This window comes from Rhipicephalus microplus, chromosome 5, assembly GCF_043290135.1.
Source record: "Rhipicephalus microplus isolate Deutch F79 chromosome 5, USDA_Rmic, whole genome shotgun sequence".
NCBI classification, from domain to species: domain Eukaryota; kingdom Metazoa; phylum Arthropoda; class Arachnida; order Ixodida; family Ixodidae; genus Rhipicephalus; species Rhipicephalus microplus.
The window spans coordinates 202,521,814-202,536,256 of record NC_134704.1 but is presented as its reverse complement, the minus strand read 5'-3'; the positions used below and the strand labels follow the sequence as shown (position 1 = coordinate 202,536,256).

Below are 14,443 nucleotides of genomic sequence, written 5' to 3'. Positions count from 1 at the left end.
TGTAGCCAAACAGCCCATTATAAAAATTTGCTTTTAGATGCTCGACAATCAATACAACAATCCCAAACGGGCACTTGAATATATTTGTACAAAAAGTGAAATTTGTCCACACTGCCTCACAATACTATTACAAACATTCAAGTAGGCTGACAGGAGCTGGGTGCAGCTTACAGAGCCCTTTGAATCACCTGTGAGGGTGTGCACGTTTCGGGTAGTGCTGCTGCCGCCGGCGCACGACGGCAGCGCGTCCGCCGGCTCCACCTTGGTGCGGTGGTGGGGGACCACCAACAGGGGCGGCCCTCAGTGAGGCTCCTCCAACAACCGTCCCATCGGGGTGCCCTGCACTGACAAGGAAGCACGGGCACTGCTGATGCTAGGAAAAAAGCTGATAACTTAGTTGAATTACGCGTCAGCAATGTGACTGGGACTAGGTACCACAGAGCAAGTAAATATTGAAAACACAATAGTTCTCCCAGCACTCTTTTATATCGTTATTGTTTTTTTTTGTTGCTTCCGTAGTTATGCTGTAACTACTTCTAGTTTACGCTGTTCATACATTCACTTCTCCCACCAACACCAGAAAACTAGGCTGATGTGAGCCCCCCTCCCCCCCTTCTACCCTTCTCCCCTCACCTAAAGGGCTGCCCCATACTTTTACTCAGTCAGACCCTTTTAAACAATAGGGTTATAGCCTTGAAGGTCTTTGTTTATTTGTTTTTTAATACTGTCAACCCCATGCTGGGGTTTTTACAGGAGTGGAAAACTTATAGAATGAATAGCATACACTTGAATGCCGAAATTCGAGCGAAAAAATAAATGAAAGAAATGGGCATGACATAGGTTACAATATCGAGACATACAGCAAATACAGGCATTTACACTAAAAAAAAAATTAAACACAGGCATGTACATTTACATTCTGCGCATTGAAAACAAAAATTAACAGAGAGGCAATATACGCTAAGGCACATTGCTGGGCTAGTTGGTTGAGGTTCATCATATATATGGGTGTAGCGCACCACAACAAGTACACAAAGAAAGTGAGACACACATGCGCTGTGTGTGTGTGTCTCTCTGTCTCTTTGACGTGGTGCGCTATACCCATATAAATGAGGCAATATACATTGACATTGTAACAACTGGAATAAAAAATTAATAAAAAAAAGTACTGTGACGCATCTGTTTCTGAGAAAATAAGCAATTCTAAAGCTGCAGAAAGTGCCCTGATAGAGGAAGACATCGCGACTGTGTTTGGTAATTCATTTCATTCTTTGATTGCCCTCAAAACCTCAAAAAGGAACTGTATTTAAATGCGTCGTTTCGGGTGGCTGGTGGCTGTATATATAAACTGTGTGTCTAGAGCGCCAATCTGGAGAAATTACAAAGAAATCTAATGAATTAGTTTTAACCTAATTATGAATAATGGGGAAAAAAAATTTTAAATGGTCATGCTTAGTTCTCAGTTCCAGGGCTTGAAGGTTTGCACGGTTGAGAAGTTCGGAAGCAGAGTGCATCCGTTGAAATTTATTGAATATGTACCTGGCAGCCATTCTTTGAAATTTCTCCAGTTTATATAGGTTAGCGGTGGTGTGACGATCCCATACCATTTTAGAATATTCAATTATCAGTAGTACTACCATTTTCAAATGCTAGTACTACTGATAATTTTGAGAAATGTGTGATTATTTCTTTGCCTGCAATAACTCAGTGGTGTGGCCAGTGAATGGCACACCAAGCAAGGCCGTTATTTCTCTTTCTGTCCCCCTCCCCCGCACCAAAAAAATTTTTTTTTTTGCTATTGTTCACAGAGCAAAAAGTGACACTCGACCAAACTTATCTGTCTGACACCCTCTTCAGATAAAGGTGGTGCACCTAACCCCTAAAAAACCATTCTACCTGCGCCTCTGCAATAAATAGGGTTCATCTGCGCCTTCAGGTTGCAGACAATTCTAAGCGAATGAGCCTGTTGTATTTACACATCATATAAATTGTGTGTAAAAATCTTGTTGTGCTTTATATCAGTGAGCTTGCAAGCCTCACGCTGGCACAGATGATAGAAATGGTATATATTTAATGTGAAGGTGCATATCATACACAAACTCCTTGGATTGTAGCTGAAATTATCTGAGGAGTTAGCAGACGGGCTTCCTAAGTTATGGATGAATAATTTAAGAAAAAATAGAACGCAATGCAATAGATGACATACAGCCAGTGTTTAAATTACTTTTCTTTGCAAAAGATTTTTCGCATTTTGTATTTCACACGTGACACAATCAAGCGTGCTTGAGAGAAATAGCAGTAGGATAGTAAACATGCCGACCTGTAATGCGCAGGGCTATTGAAGTAGCTATGCCTCTGAGGAAAACACCTGCAATCGGTGGCACTTCTTCAAACTCCAAATAATTCTGCAGCTCTCAAGGCTTGGACAGCTGCTATTCCACAAGAAGCCTTCCAGATAACAGTCAAGACCTACATTTCGAATGCGAGGACCTGATCCCTTGCTGCGAGCACATTGTAGGCAGAAACGTCAAAATTCAACGTGTTATGTTGGCACAAAAGCCCAGTGCTGTTCCTTGAATTTTCCTGAATATTCCTGCACACTTGCCTAAACCAGCAGCATTAAAGTGCAAAAGGAAACCCCCGAAACTAGCAGAAACCGCGAATTTCCAGGGCCGTGTGTCAACCTTTGGTGTCGATGTGTTTGGCCTTAACATTGAGTACTGCTATATTGACAAAGCTACTGGCGTCCCCTCCGATCCAGAGCTATGCCCAGAGGAGCTACTTGGTTGCCTGCAGTACAAGACTGAAGAAAGTAGCAATCCAGGAATGTCGAGCTTATCCAGGAAGTTTTTTTTTTTTTCTAGGTAGTTCAAAAAAAGGCATTGTCAAAATAAACAAGGCAGTGGTGGTAACAAAAGACTTTACTTTTGTCCCCACTTGTAGGAGGAAGCTTGTCCTCTCGTGCGCATACAGAGAACATAGTTTGGGAAGCGAGTTGAAACTCATGAGCTTGCAGATGGTATCAACTTTTCACAGTTATATTGATCACCTGAAGATATACACAGGCTGTTTTAGCAGCCGATTCCTTTCGATTTCGACCGCAACGTCACCCCCGAAGATCCGGGACGTGCGGAGAATCACTTTCGGGCTGTCCCGGAAACACTTATGCCCACCATGCAAGAACACAAGGAAGAAGCGGCGAGCTCGGTAGAAAAAAAAAGAAAAATCTACAAAGCCAATGAAGCTTCACAAAAAATTACGCTCGGCTACTAAAAACTAAAAAAGACTGTTAATAGGGCCACAGTTTTGGAGAAAAAGTGTAGGACGACATTCGGAAAATTAAAACACGGCTTTCCAAAGGTTCTACCAGTCAAGTGAACTAACTGATGACCGGCCTTCCTCCAGCACAACAACCGATAATGCTGACCGAAACCTCTTTGAACCCTAATTTGCAAAGCATTCCCTTGATAATTTATTTGTTTAAGACGTGACGATGTCCGCAGAGGCAGTATGTTCACCTTTGACATCAACCTATAAGCAGCAGCAGGGCTCGATATTTTTAGGAGCAGGCAAGTAATCAGCCATTTGGTTTCGTAGCGCAACCCTCTGGCTGACCTCGCTTTGAAGCTTTCAGTGCAGCACAAAGAGCGAATTTGAAAAAAAAAAAAAAATTTCTAGATAAGCTCGGCCTTTCAGGATTAGAACATTGTTCGGTCTTGTAGCACAGGGAACCAAGTTGCTACCTCTGGACACAACTTAAGATCGGAGGGGACGCCAGTAGCTTTGTCAACATCGCTGTTTTCCATGTTAACTTCGACACATAGCCACCACTTGCGGACACACGTCCCTCTAAAGTCGCGATTCTTCTAAGCTTCGATGGTTTCCTTTTGCGCTTTAAAGGGCCACTCACCAGGCCCCATACCGAATTTTAGTTAGACAGTGGAAGTTGTTGGGTGTCCGATGAGGAACGTTTTGCCACAAAAATTTTTCGAATTGGTTCATTACAAGCGGAGAAAACAGGTTTTTTTTAAAGCAGCACGAAACGAAGATGAGAGGAGGAGATCTCGAAACAAATCGCTTTCAGTACACAGTCATTGAAGACCATCCATCTGTCGCTACTAACATTATCTCTGAAGTCCCACAGGGCTCCGTTCTTGGCCCGCTTCTATTTCTGATCTTCATCAATGACCTTTTTGCTCAAATTTCATCAACCATCTGTTTGTTTGCAAATGACTGCATTCTATACCGACATATCTCTACTACTAACGATCAGGGGCAGGATGATTTAACCTTAACCAATACTGGTGCTTGACCTGGCTGATGCAGTTAAATGCACCAAATTTAAGTTTATGCACGTGACCCGTAAGCAACATCACCTACACTTCCCTCATAATAAACAATTCCATGCTAGCACAGGTAAAATCTTATAGATATCTCGGCGTAGAAATCGCAGATAATTTAAGTTGGTCTAAACACATTGCAACACTTTCAGCAAGCATTTATAAATCATTAAGTTTCATCAGACGGTCACTTACATTTGTTTCGCCCACAGTTAGACAAATGGCATACGAAACTTTCATACGCACCAAACTTGAATACGTATCCTCTATCTGGAACCCCCATCAAGAGTACCTAATCCAGGAGTTGGAGGCAATACAAAACCAAGCTGCTCGTTTTGTAACTTCAAAATATGATTTTAGACTGAGCGTCACGAACCTAAAAACTTCAATTGGTCTAACCCCTCTGGCATCCCGCCGCAAAATGGAAAGTCTCTGCCTTTTGCATAAGCTCTCTTTCTGCAAGCATTTCTAGATCATTACGTTTCATCAGACGGTCACTTATATTCGCTTCGCCCACAGTTAGACAAATGGCATACGAAACTTTCATACGTACCAAACTCGAATACGCATCCTCTATCTGGAACCCCCATCAAGAGTAGCTAATCCAGGAGTTGGAGGCAATACAAAACCAAGCTGCTCGTTTCGTAACTTGAAAATATGATTTTAGACTGAGCATCACTAACCTAAAAACTTCAATTGGTCTAACCCCTCTGGCATCCCGCCGCAAAATGGCAAGTCTCTGCCTTTTCCATAAGCTCTAATATAACTTTCCTCAACTACGCGAGAGCCTAATCGCACCACCTATGATATCATCACAACGTCTGTTTAACTGTTACAGTGTTCAACACATCCATGGTTTAACTATCGCCTCCAACAAATCATTCCACCTACTGCCATATCATATTGCAATGGACTTTCTGACGATATTGTTATTGAAAGAAGTTAGGTTTAAGATTTATTGTTACAGCACTACTGTCACCAGGCCGAATAGCAGCCTTGTTGTTTTAGAGTTTATTTGCCTCCCAAATTTCATGTCTTTCTTTTTTTCTTGTGTTTTTTGCTTTGTTTTTTCAAGCAGTATTTATGTGATGTCTCCTTATGACCCTGAGTTATCTATTGTTACATTCCCCCTCATGTAATGTCACAGGCCCTTCAGGTTAAACAAATGATGATGATGATGCCTGACGGCATGGGTACGACTGCGGAGCAGTGAACCCACAGCGGAGATGCGATGCTTCATGCAGGCAACGGCCACTTTGCCCAGCAAACCATGCAAACAGCTTGCATCTAAAGTGCGGTGTAGAGTGCGGAGGAGTAGAAAGGAAGAGAGACAGAGCTGGGCGTTCGACGGAGTCGGGTGACCGGGCCCGAATGTCGGCGCTCTGCGACGCGATCCACGAGTTGGTGCTACGGGCTTCATGTGGCCGCTGATGACCGCCTCACGCTTTCCTGGGGCAAGACGTTCTTCGTCACCTTGTACAAGGTGCTCCCGAAGTCTTTGAAGCCATCCCACGTCACTTTTCAACTCTCATCGTCGGGCATGTCCATTTGTCCGAAAGGTGAGCCTCCATCTGCCGAGATGGACTGTCGCAAGGACTCTTGTCGTTAGGCCTCTGCTTTTGCTGTTTGTTTTCTGTGTGTGTGTGCCTGTTTATCCATGTTTTTCATAAACTGTTTTTCATAAACCAGCAAGCAGCCTTGTTTTTTGTTGGGGCTGATTACACTCCCAACCATTACAGCAGAAAAACAAAAACAAAATGAACCTTTATAATTACGTCTAGATGCCGGGGTTAAAGAAAGTCTTCAGCTAATCTAAATTTTGCAGCCGTCTTGTAAATGTAGATACATGCCAGTGACGTGCACTGAACCAGCAAGTTCTTCATTTTTCAATCTCTCAGCCTGCGTCCTTGGAGGGGAATCCCGTGCATGGTGACAATGGGTATACTCTAATGAACATGGCTATTATTTGTAATGCAATTAGACCAAATAGCATGCCCTAACTGCCCAGTGCAAGTGCTAAGATAATCGGAGTCGCAGTCTTCTTTGTTTAGGTTTAGAAGCATTGCAACATGGGTTATTGTTCCTGCATTTGATGATGAAGGTACCACATGAGCCAACATTTTGAAATAGTTAGGATTCAAGCCTGGCCAAACTACAGTCGATTTGCTGGAAAACCACACTCGATGATAAATTGTAGATAGAGCAGCATGACAGCTCACAAAACAATCAAGGCAAGCATTATGACAGGCACTAAAGTGAAACTTTGGCAATCATTACAAAGCTTTTGCAGCTGCTAAATAAAATTTTTCAACAGTGTTCACTTTTAAGCTGTTTTCTAACTTCAAACTGAAATATCTCAAAACTCCAATATACCAAACCATGTTTTTGTCACTTAAGTATCATTATTGCCAATGTATTCCAAGATAACCAGTTTTTTTTCTTGTATTCTGCATAAATACATGCAGCTACTGAAGCAGAATTGAACTTATGCACTTTAAATTTCTTGTATTATGAATGTTCATTGATGCCAATTAACTAAAAGTTAGGTCCATCTGGCAGAAAGTTCACAAAAATTTAATATTTGCCGGATTTCCATAAATCTGCTTCTGTTAAAAGAATGCAAAATTTGGAAGAAAATGATGTAAAGATTACGTGAATATCCCTCTTAGTCGCACAGAAAACAGCACCCCCTGAAAATGCATGAGACGTGCAGGGCCAACCCGTTGCCCTTAACACAGACCATCCACATGTGTTGACTGCTTGTAAAAATAGTTTCACTGCAGTGGAAGAGTGCTAAACCATGAAACCACATAACCAAGAGAAATTAACATTACCTCGAAACTCCTTGTTCGATATTTAATGAATGTATTACCCTCACACACATTCAGCATTGTTTAGAAGCCTGTTATACTAACTGATATGCTCTAAGTAAAGTAAGTTTTTTTTAACGTAACATATTTGATAGGTTATAACTTGCATTTTACTGAATGTCAAACCCTGCTACTAATCAATGTAGTAGTTTCCTAAACTTTTCTTTGAACCAAAAAGAATGGTGTTTGTACAGGCACTGTTTCAATTTTACTTAAGTTTTGTGCAGGTAAGTTGACTCATAACAAATATGCTCATTTTTATTATAAGATACTATTCAAATTCTACTTGATATTATTCAACCAAGTCATTATTTGCTTGAAATTCATTTTGAACCTAAAATTCACTATTCACACAAGCCGACACAAACCTCCTCTGCCAAAGATACAAAAGTTAGTATTACTTCTTTTTCTAACATACTACAGAACAGAATTCGGACCTTGCAGGAAGGGCACTCACAGTGCACTAGAAAAAGAAATACAACACCAAAATATCAATACAGTGATTACAAGGAATGTACAAATTTTTACACTCAACTTAGTAATGGCTCTTAGACTGCATGCTATAAAAAATAAAAAAAAATGCAGTACTGTAGATACAACAAAAGTAAGTAAATGAAGTAAAACATACAAAATGGAAACACAACATCTAACACGTGTATTGTGGTAACTTAAAAAGGGTCATTCATTACATGCCCAGAATTCCACTCCGACATACAAAATCATGCAAAATCAAAACACAACACACAAAAACATACAAAATCAAAACACAACACCTAATGCGGATATTGTGGTAACTTAAAAAAGGTCATTTATTTCATGCCTAGAGTTCCACCCCGACACAGTCCAGGGAAAAAAGGAGTGTTTGTAAATATCTGTCCTAGCAAAATGAGGTGTTAAAGCATGTGTGTGATTGTGACGTGTACGCCTTGTGGACAGAGGTGTTACACATTGCCGCGCCTGAAACAAAGAACGAAGACAATGTGCGCGCCAACAGCCTCGTGAAAAGGGAGACTGAAGAAGACGACGTGCTTTTGTTTTGCTCTCCTGCTCTTGGCTCCTACATAAAAAACATACGCCATCGTTTCTCGGACTCAACGTCTCGGTGCACTGCTTACGTTGAACCGCGACACTGGTGGAGGTACTGGGTATCGAGCCTGCCGATGCTCAACACCCCATCTGGGAGCCGTTCATCATGTCCCGACACGCAGCCACCTGTTACGACACCAGTGCACCGCTTCAGTCGGGGATTCGCTAGGCCTATCTCCTGAGCTGACCTCCTTCGACGAACATTCTACCAGGCATTACGTACCTCTACCAATGGCCTCTGCCAGCCAGCCACAGTTGGTCCAAGGGATACAAGGCAGCTCCGTTTCTAATCCAGCCCCGGTAACACTTCCTCAGCCGCTTGTGCCTGATCGTTTCAGTGGTGCCCCACATAAAGATGTTGAAGATTGGCTTGAGCATTACGAACGGATTGCCGACATCAACCAGTGGAATGCTCAACAGAAGCTCACCCGTACGTACTTCACTCTCGATGACAGCGCTGACACGTGGCTTGAGAATCGAGAAGGAATGTATATCCACATGGGATGAATTTCGTCAGCAGCTGATTGACACCTTTGCTAGCGTCGACCGTCAAGAGCGGGCTCAGCAGTTGCTCGAGTTAAGGCTTCAAAAACCTCACGAAACTGTGGCAATGTTTGCTGAAGACGTGACGCGCCTATGTCGTCGGGCTGATCCCAATATGTCCGAAGAAAGAAGTTGCGCTACCTTATGCGCGGCGTGAAAGAACAACTGTTCGCTGGACTTGTGCGCAATGCCCCAACTAGCGTGGCCGATTTTATAAGAGATGCCACTGCCATTGAGCGTGATCTGCACCAAAGATCGAGGCAATATGATCGCTTGTCCACTACCACCCCAATCAACGCCGCTTCAGTGACTCTGGACAATCAGGGCTCCCTACGTGACCTGATCAGAGATATTGTCCGAGAAGAAATTCAGAAGCTTTGTACTCCTCCAATGGATACACCAGTTGCCGCAGTCGTTCGTGACTAACTTAGGCACCCTTTTTCAGCAGCTGATCTCGGTCGCGATCAGCGTCAACTGAGTTACGCCGACGCTATCCGTCGTCCACCACCCGTCCCGCCTATTACATCATACTACCAGCCACCTACAGCCGCACCTTCGTCGCAACCATTGCAGGAGGCTTTCAGACGTTGGCCTATGTCTCCGATGTGTCCAAGCCACCAGCCACCACTTGCCGCGCCTTACTCACCACCACGAGAGCACATAGGACGCCTACAATTTCGCAGAACGGACGCTTGGCACCCCTTCGATCAGCGCCCTCTCTGCTTCAACTGTGGTGGTGCCGGCCATATAGCTCGCTATTGTTGGTACCGCGACACATCACTTCGCCCATTTCGGCCAGAATGCAACGGTCGCCGTGCCAACGCCGACTACATTGCTTGCCATGACGACCCTGGTTTTCGAGGACCTTCAACAATGTGGTCTCCTTATCACGTGTCTCTTCCTAATCACCAGCCCCATTCCGCCCACAGGTCACGCTCTCCATCCCCTGCTCAGACATCGTCACCGAATCGATGTACTTTTGCTGACCTTCTGAGGACTATTGAAAGCTAAATCAGGTTACAAAAAAAGACGTGTACCCGCTTCCCCGCATAGATGATTCAATCGACAGGCTTCGAAACACACGTTACTTCTCTTCCATGGACTTAAAGAGCGAATATTGGCGAATCCAAGTAGACCCAAGAGATCCTGAAAAAGCCGCTTTCGTGACGCCAGACGGACTGTACGAATTTAAGGTTTTACCATTTGGCTTGTGCTCCGTGCCTGCTACTTTCCAGTGTCTCATGGATACCGTTCTCTCTGGGCTTAAATGGAGAACCTGCCTAGTATACCTTGACGACGTCATTGTGTTTTTTACAACGTTTGACGAACAACTTGAACGACTGCAAATAGTCTTGCAGGCCATACGGGCCGCAGGCCTGACGCTCAAGCCGGAGAAATGTCACTTCTGCTTTTAGGAAGTGCAGTTTCTTGGCCATGTCGTCAGTTACGCAGGAGTTCCTCCAGACTCCGAGAAAGTTGCTGCCGTCGCACAGTTTCCAACACCATCAGATAAAGAGGCAGTGAGGCGTTTTCTGGGTCTCTGTGCATATTATCGGCGGTTTATTCCAGATTTTGTGCTCATTGCGTCACCTTTAACTCATCTCACGAAAGATGACGTTGCATTTGTTTGGGGCGACGAACAGGAAGCTGCTTTCAATGACTTGCGGCAACGTCTACAGACGACCCCCGTGCTTGCCCATTTTGATGAGACAGCCCCTACAGTGCTCTATACTGACGCCAGCAATGTTGGCCTCAGAGCTGTGCTTGTGCAGCGCCAGGACGACGAGGAAAAAGTGATCGCTTACACAAGCAGAACTCTGTCACTCACAGAAGCAAATTACTCGACCACTGAAAAGGAATGTCTCGCCATGGTGTGGGCAGTTATGAAATTTCGCCCATACTTGTACGGCTGATTGATATGTGGGGTTTAACGTCCCAAAACCACTATATGATTATGAGAGACGCATACTTGTACGGCTGCCCATTCAAGGTTATCAGTGACCACTATTCGTTGTGTTGGTTAACAAGTCTGAAAGATCCTTCCGGGCGATCGGCACGCTGGAGCCTTAGCCTACAGGAGTTTGATATAACGATGTATAAGTCGGGAAAACGACACACGGACGCCGACTGCCTATCTCGATCACCAATAAAGTCCGCTGCTTCCTTTGATGAAGAGACAGCGTTCCTCGGAATCCTCGACATGGCAACCATCGCAGATCACCAGCATGACGATCCTGAGCTACTTGGCTTGATTATTTATTTAGAAGGACGAAGCCAGCATGCATCCAAAGCCTTTACAAGAGGACTATCGTCGTTCTGTCTGCGAAACAATGTCCTTTACAAAATGAACTTTTCGTCAGACGGGTCCACCTACCTGCTTGTCGTCCCTACCACTTTTCGTTCTGAGGTGTTGCAAGCGTGCCACAACGAGGTAACATCTGGACATTTAGGCTACACGAGCACACTGAGCAGAGTTCGAGGGAGATATTATTGGCCTAAACTCACCGCTGCCGTGAAGCATCATGTTCGGACCTGCCTCGATTGCCAGCGGCACAAGTCACCTCCAACGAAATAAGCCGGTTTGCTACACCCTGTCCAGATCCCGACAACGCCATTTGACCTGACAGGAGTGGACCTTTTGGGCCCACTTCCCACCTATAGTGTTGGTAACCGCTGGATTATAGTGGCGACCGACTACCTTACTCGCTACGCCGAGACAAAAGCCATCCAGAGAGGCACAGCAGAGGAGGTGGCCCGGTTCTTCATAGAGAACATTGTGCTGAGACACGGTGCGCCATAGATCGTTATAACAAATCGCGGAACCGCATTCACGGCCGCGCTTTTAGATCATGCGTTGGTGCTCAGCGGTACCATTCATCGCAAGTCGACAGCTTACCATCCACAAACCAACGGGTTGACTGAGCGACTTGACAAAACTCTGAAAGACATGCTTTCAATGTATGTGGGCATCGAACACAAAGATTTGGATGAGATTCTTCCTTACATAACGTTCGCATACAATACTGCAAAACAAGAAACCACGTGGATGACCCCATTCAGCCTTGTTCACGGACGAGAAGTAAGAACGATGTTGGACGCGATGCTGCCACACGAATGCGATGACAAAAAAACGAGTGCTGACGCGTTTACTCAACGCGCAGAGAAAGCCAGGCAGCTCGCACGTCTGCGAATGTACCAACAGCAAGAGTACGACGCAGGCCGCTCGCTATAACCTACGTCATACACCTGTGACGTACGAAACCGGGGACAGGGTATGGGTGTGGACACCTGACTGATTTGTGGGGTTTAACGTCCCAAAACCACGATATGATTATGAGAGACGCCGTAGTGGAGGGCTCCGGAAATTTTGACCACCTGGGGTTCTTTAACGTGCACCCAAATCTGAGCACACGGGCCTACAACATTTCCGCCTCCATCGGAAATGCAGCCCCCGCTGGGTGTGGACACCTGTACAAAGACGGGGACTACCCGAAAAGTTCCTCAGAAGGTATTTCGGACCTTATCGAGTGCTGTGACGACTAAGTGACGTTACCTATGAAGTCGTCCCGGATAGCCCAAACTGCACAAGGCGTCGCCAGCACCGACCTGAGCTTGTGCACGTAGTGCGCATTAAGCCATACGTCAGCGAGTGACTCTGCGAGGCACCGTCACTTCTACAAAGTGATTTTATGTGCGAATCACTGACTAAGCTATAGCATCGGAGCGATGCTCTTTTAAGGGGAGGCAAATGCCGCGGCCGAAACAAGGAACGAAGACGATGTGCGCGCCAACAGCCTCGTGAAAAGGGAGCCTGAAGAAGACGACATGCTTTTGTTTTGCTCTCCTGGTCTTGGCTCCTGCATAAAAAACACACGCCATCGGTTCTCGGACTCAACGTCTCGGTGCACTGCTTACGTTGAAACACGACAATATAATGCAGGGTCGATGGATAATTCCTGTTTAATGAGTGATTGTAGGAAATTACAGAGATTTGCCTACATGTTTCGAGGAGGGGGATGTCATTTTCTGTCATCAGCTGTATGGGGGGAATTGGTGTGCTTGAACTTAGAGTAAATGAAGCGAACAGCTTTTCTCTGGACTTTATTATTTTCAGTATACCCAAGTATACTGAAAATACTCCTGTTACTTTTGTTCACATATATCTGCTTCTTCTTTATCCACCTTAGATGAAGTGAACAGCTTTTCTCTGGACGTTCTCTATTATTTTCAGTATACCCAGGTATACTGAAAATACTCCTGTTACTTTTGTTCACATATATCTGCTTCTTCTTCACCCACCTTAGATAAGAAAAGGAAACAGAGATGGCACAACCAGAGCAAATAATACAGGGCAAGCAGCAATAAATATAACACCACAAGAGTGACTTGGAAGGCACCCGAGAGGCATGTCTGGTGTAGTGCTCAAAGAGTCGTGCCGCACTGACGTTGTCCTCCCAAAGCCTCACCACACACTGTACACCACTAAAACCTGCGTATAGCGAATTTTATTAGGACTGTCTTTGCTTGGGCTGATGCTTTCAATGCTGGAGGCTGATACTAGGTGACGCTCATCTAGGGGGCAGTTGCGTTTGTTTGATGTATGTTCTCTTTGGGAAAGGTCGAAGTCTCGTCAAGGAGATAATTATTGGCATTGATGAAGCAGGAGGCAGCTTGAAGGTAATAAAAACTTTAAGATATATTGTAGCAGAATTTTACAGTCACATATGTACAGCTCGCCGGAGCACACTGACAACATAGATGTAAACAGCGTCTTACTCTTTTACACATCTCTTTTAAGTTAGAGCCTAGAGCACTGAGTGGTTATGGAACAGACAAAAGTTACATCGTACAGAGTCTTACTAATCTATCAATCAAGTGATTGTACAGAGTCTTACTAATCTATCAGTCAAGTGATTGCAGCCTAGATTGAAAGAAAGCAAATTTCATTCAGTCTTTATTCCCTTCCAATAAGCAAAGAAAAGGGGAGGTGACCACTGCTAGTCCACCTCAATATTCTGTTAGCCAATCTGTTCACCGCCAACTTGAGCCACTCCTTTTAGGGCTGACCTAATCTCGATACCAGTGTTTTACCAGTTTCGGCAGGCCTTGTCACTCTTTCTCATCATGTCTCTCTCCCTCTTTCTCATAAGCTGTCAGTAATTCCTCAAAGCGCAGATTTATTGCAAAGATTGTTCACACATTCTGCACCATGTGTTCGCAGTCACACCCGCACCCAACAGCAGAAGTGACAGCGGGTTCGCATACAACGCCTGAGATACATCGGTATTGTAGCCCTGGAGCCTTTGCGCCGTCTTCTCACACTCAGCGAGACGAAACCGTGGTGCCGGTTAAAAACAGTGGGGAACTGGCCGCCACTGTCCTCTCGGATGGTCACGGAAAGCAAGACGTGTTTGCCTATTATCACTTCCCTCACATTCAAACCACGCATCGCCGTGCTGTGACCTGCAACCGAGCTTGCCTCTAGGAAGCAGTAGCAAGGTGATGTAACCGCAGCCACGGAGAGCTGTCGCCTGGCCGCGTTCGGAACGAGCCGTTCGAGAAAAGCTATTCGCACTCAAGAAAATAGCACACAGTCAACGAACC

General features: G+C 44.8%; 1 protein-coding gene across 7 annotated transcripts in view; it reads right to left on the bottom strand.

The window, feature by feature from the left end:
- Positions 1-208: 208 nt before the first annotated feature.
- The window catches only part of LOC142818098 (uncharacterized), a 39,599-nt gene continuing 25,364 nt past the window's right edge, over positions 209-14,443 (bottom strand). For all 7 annotated transcript variants that reach the window (XR_012895565.1, XR_012895562.1, XR_012895563.1 and 4 more), the window contains one exon: positions 209-344. The gene's annotated coding sequence lies outside the window, so the exon portion shown is untranslated. The remainder of the gene's footprint in view (positions 345-14,443) is intronic.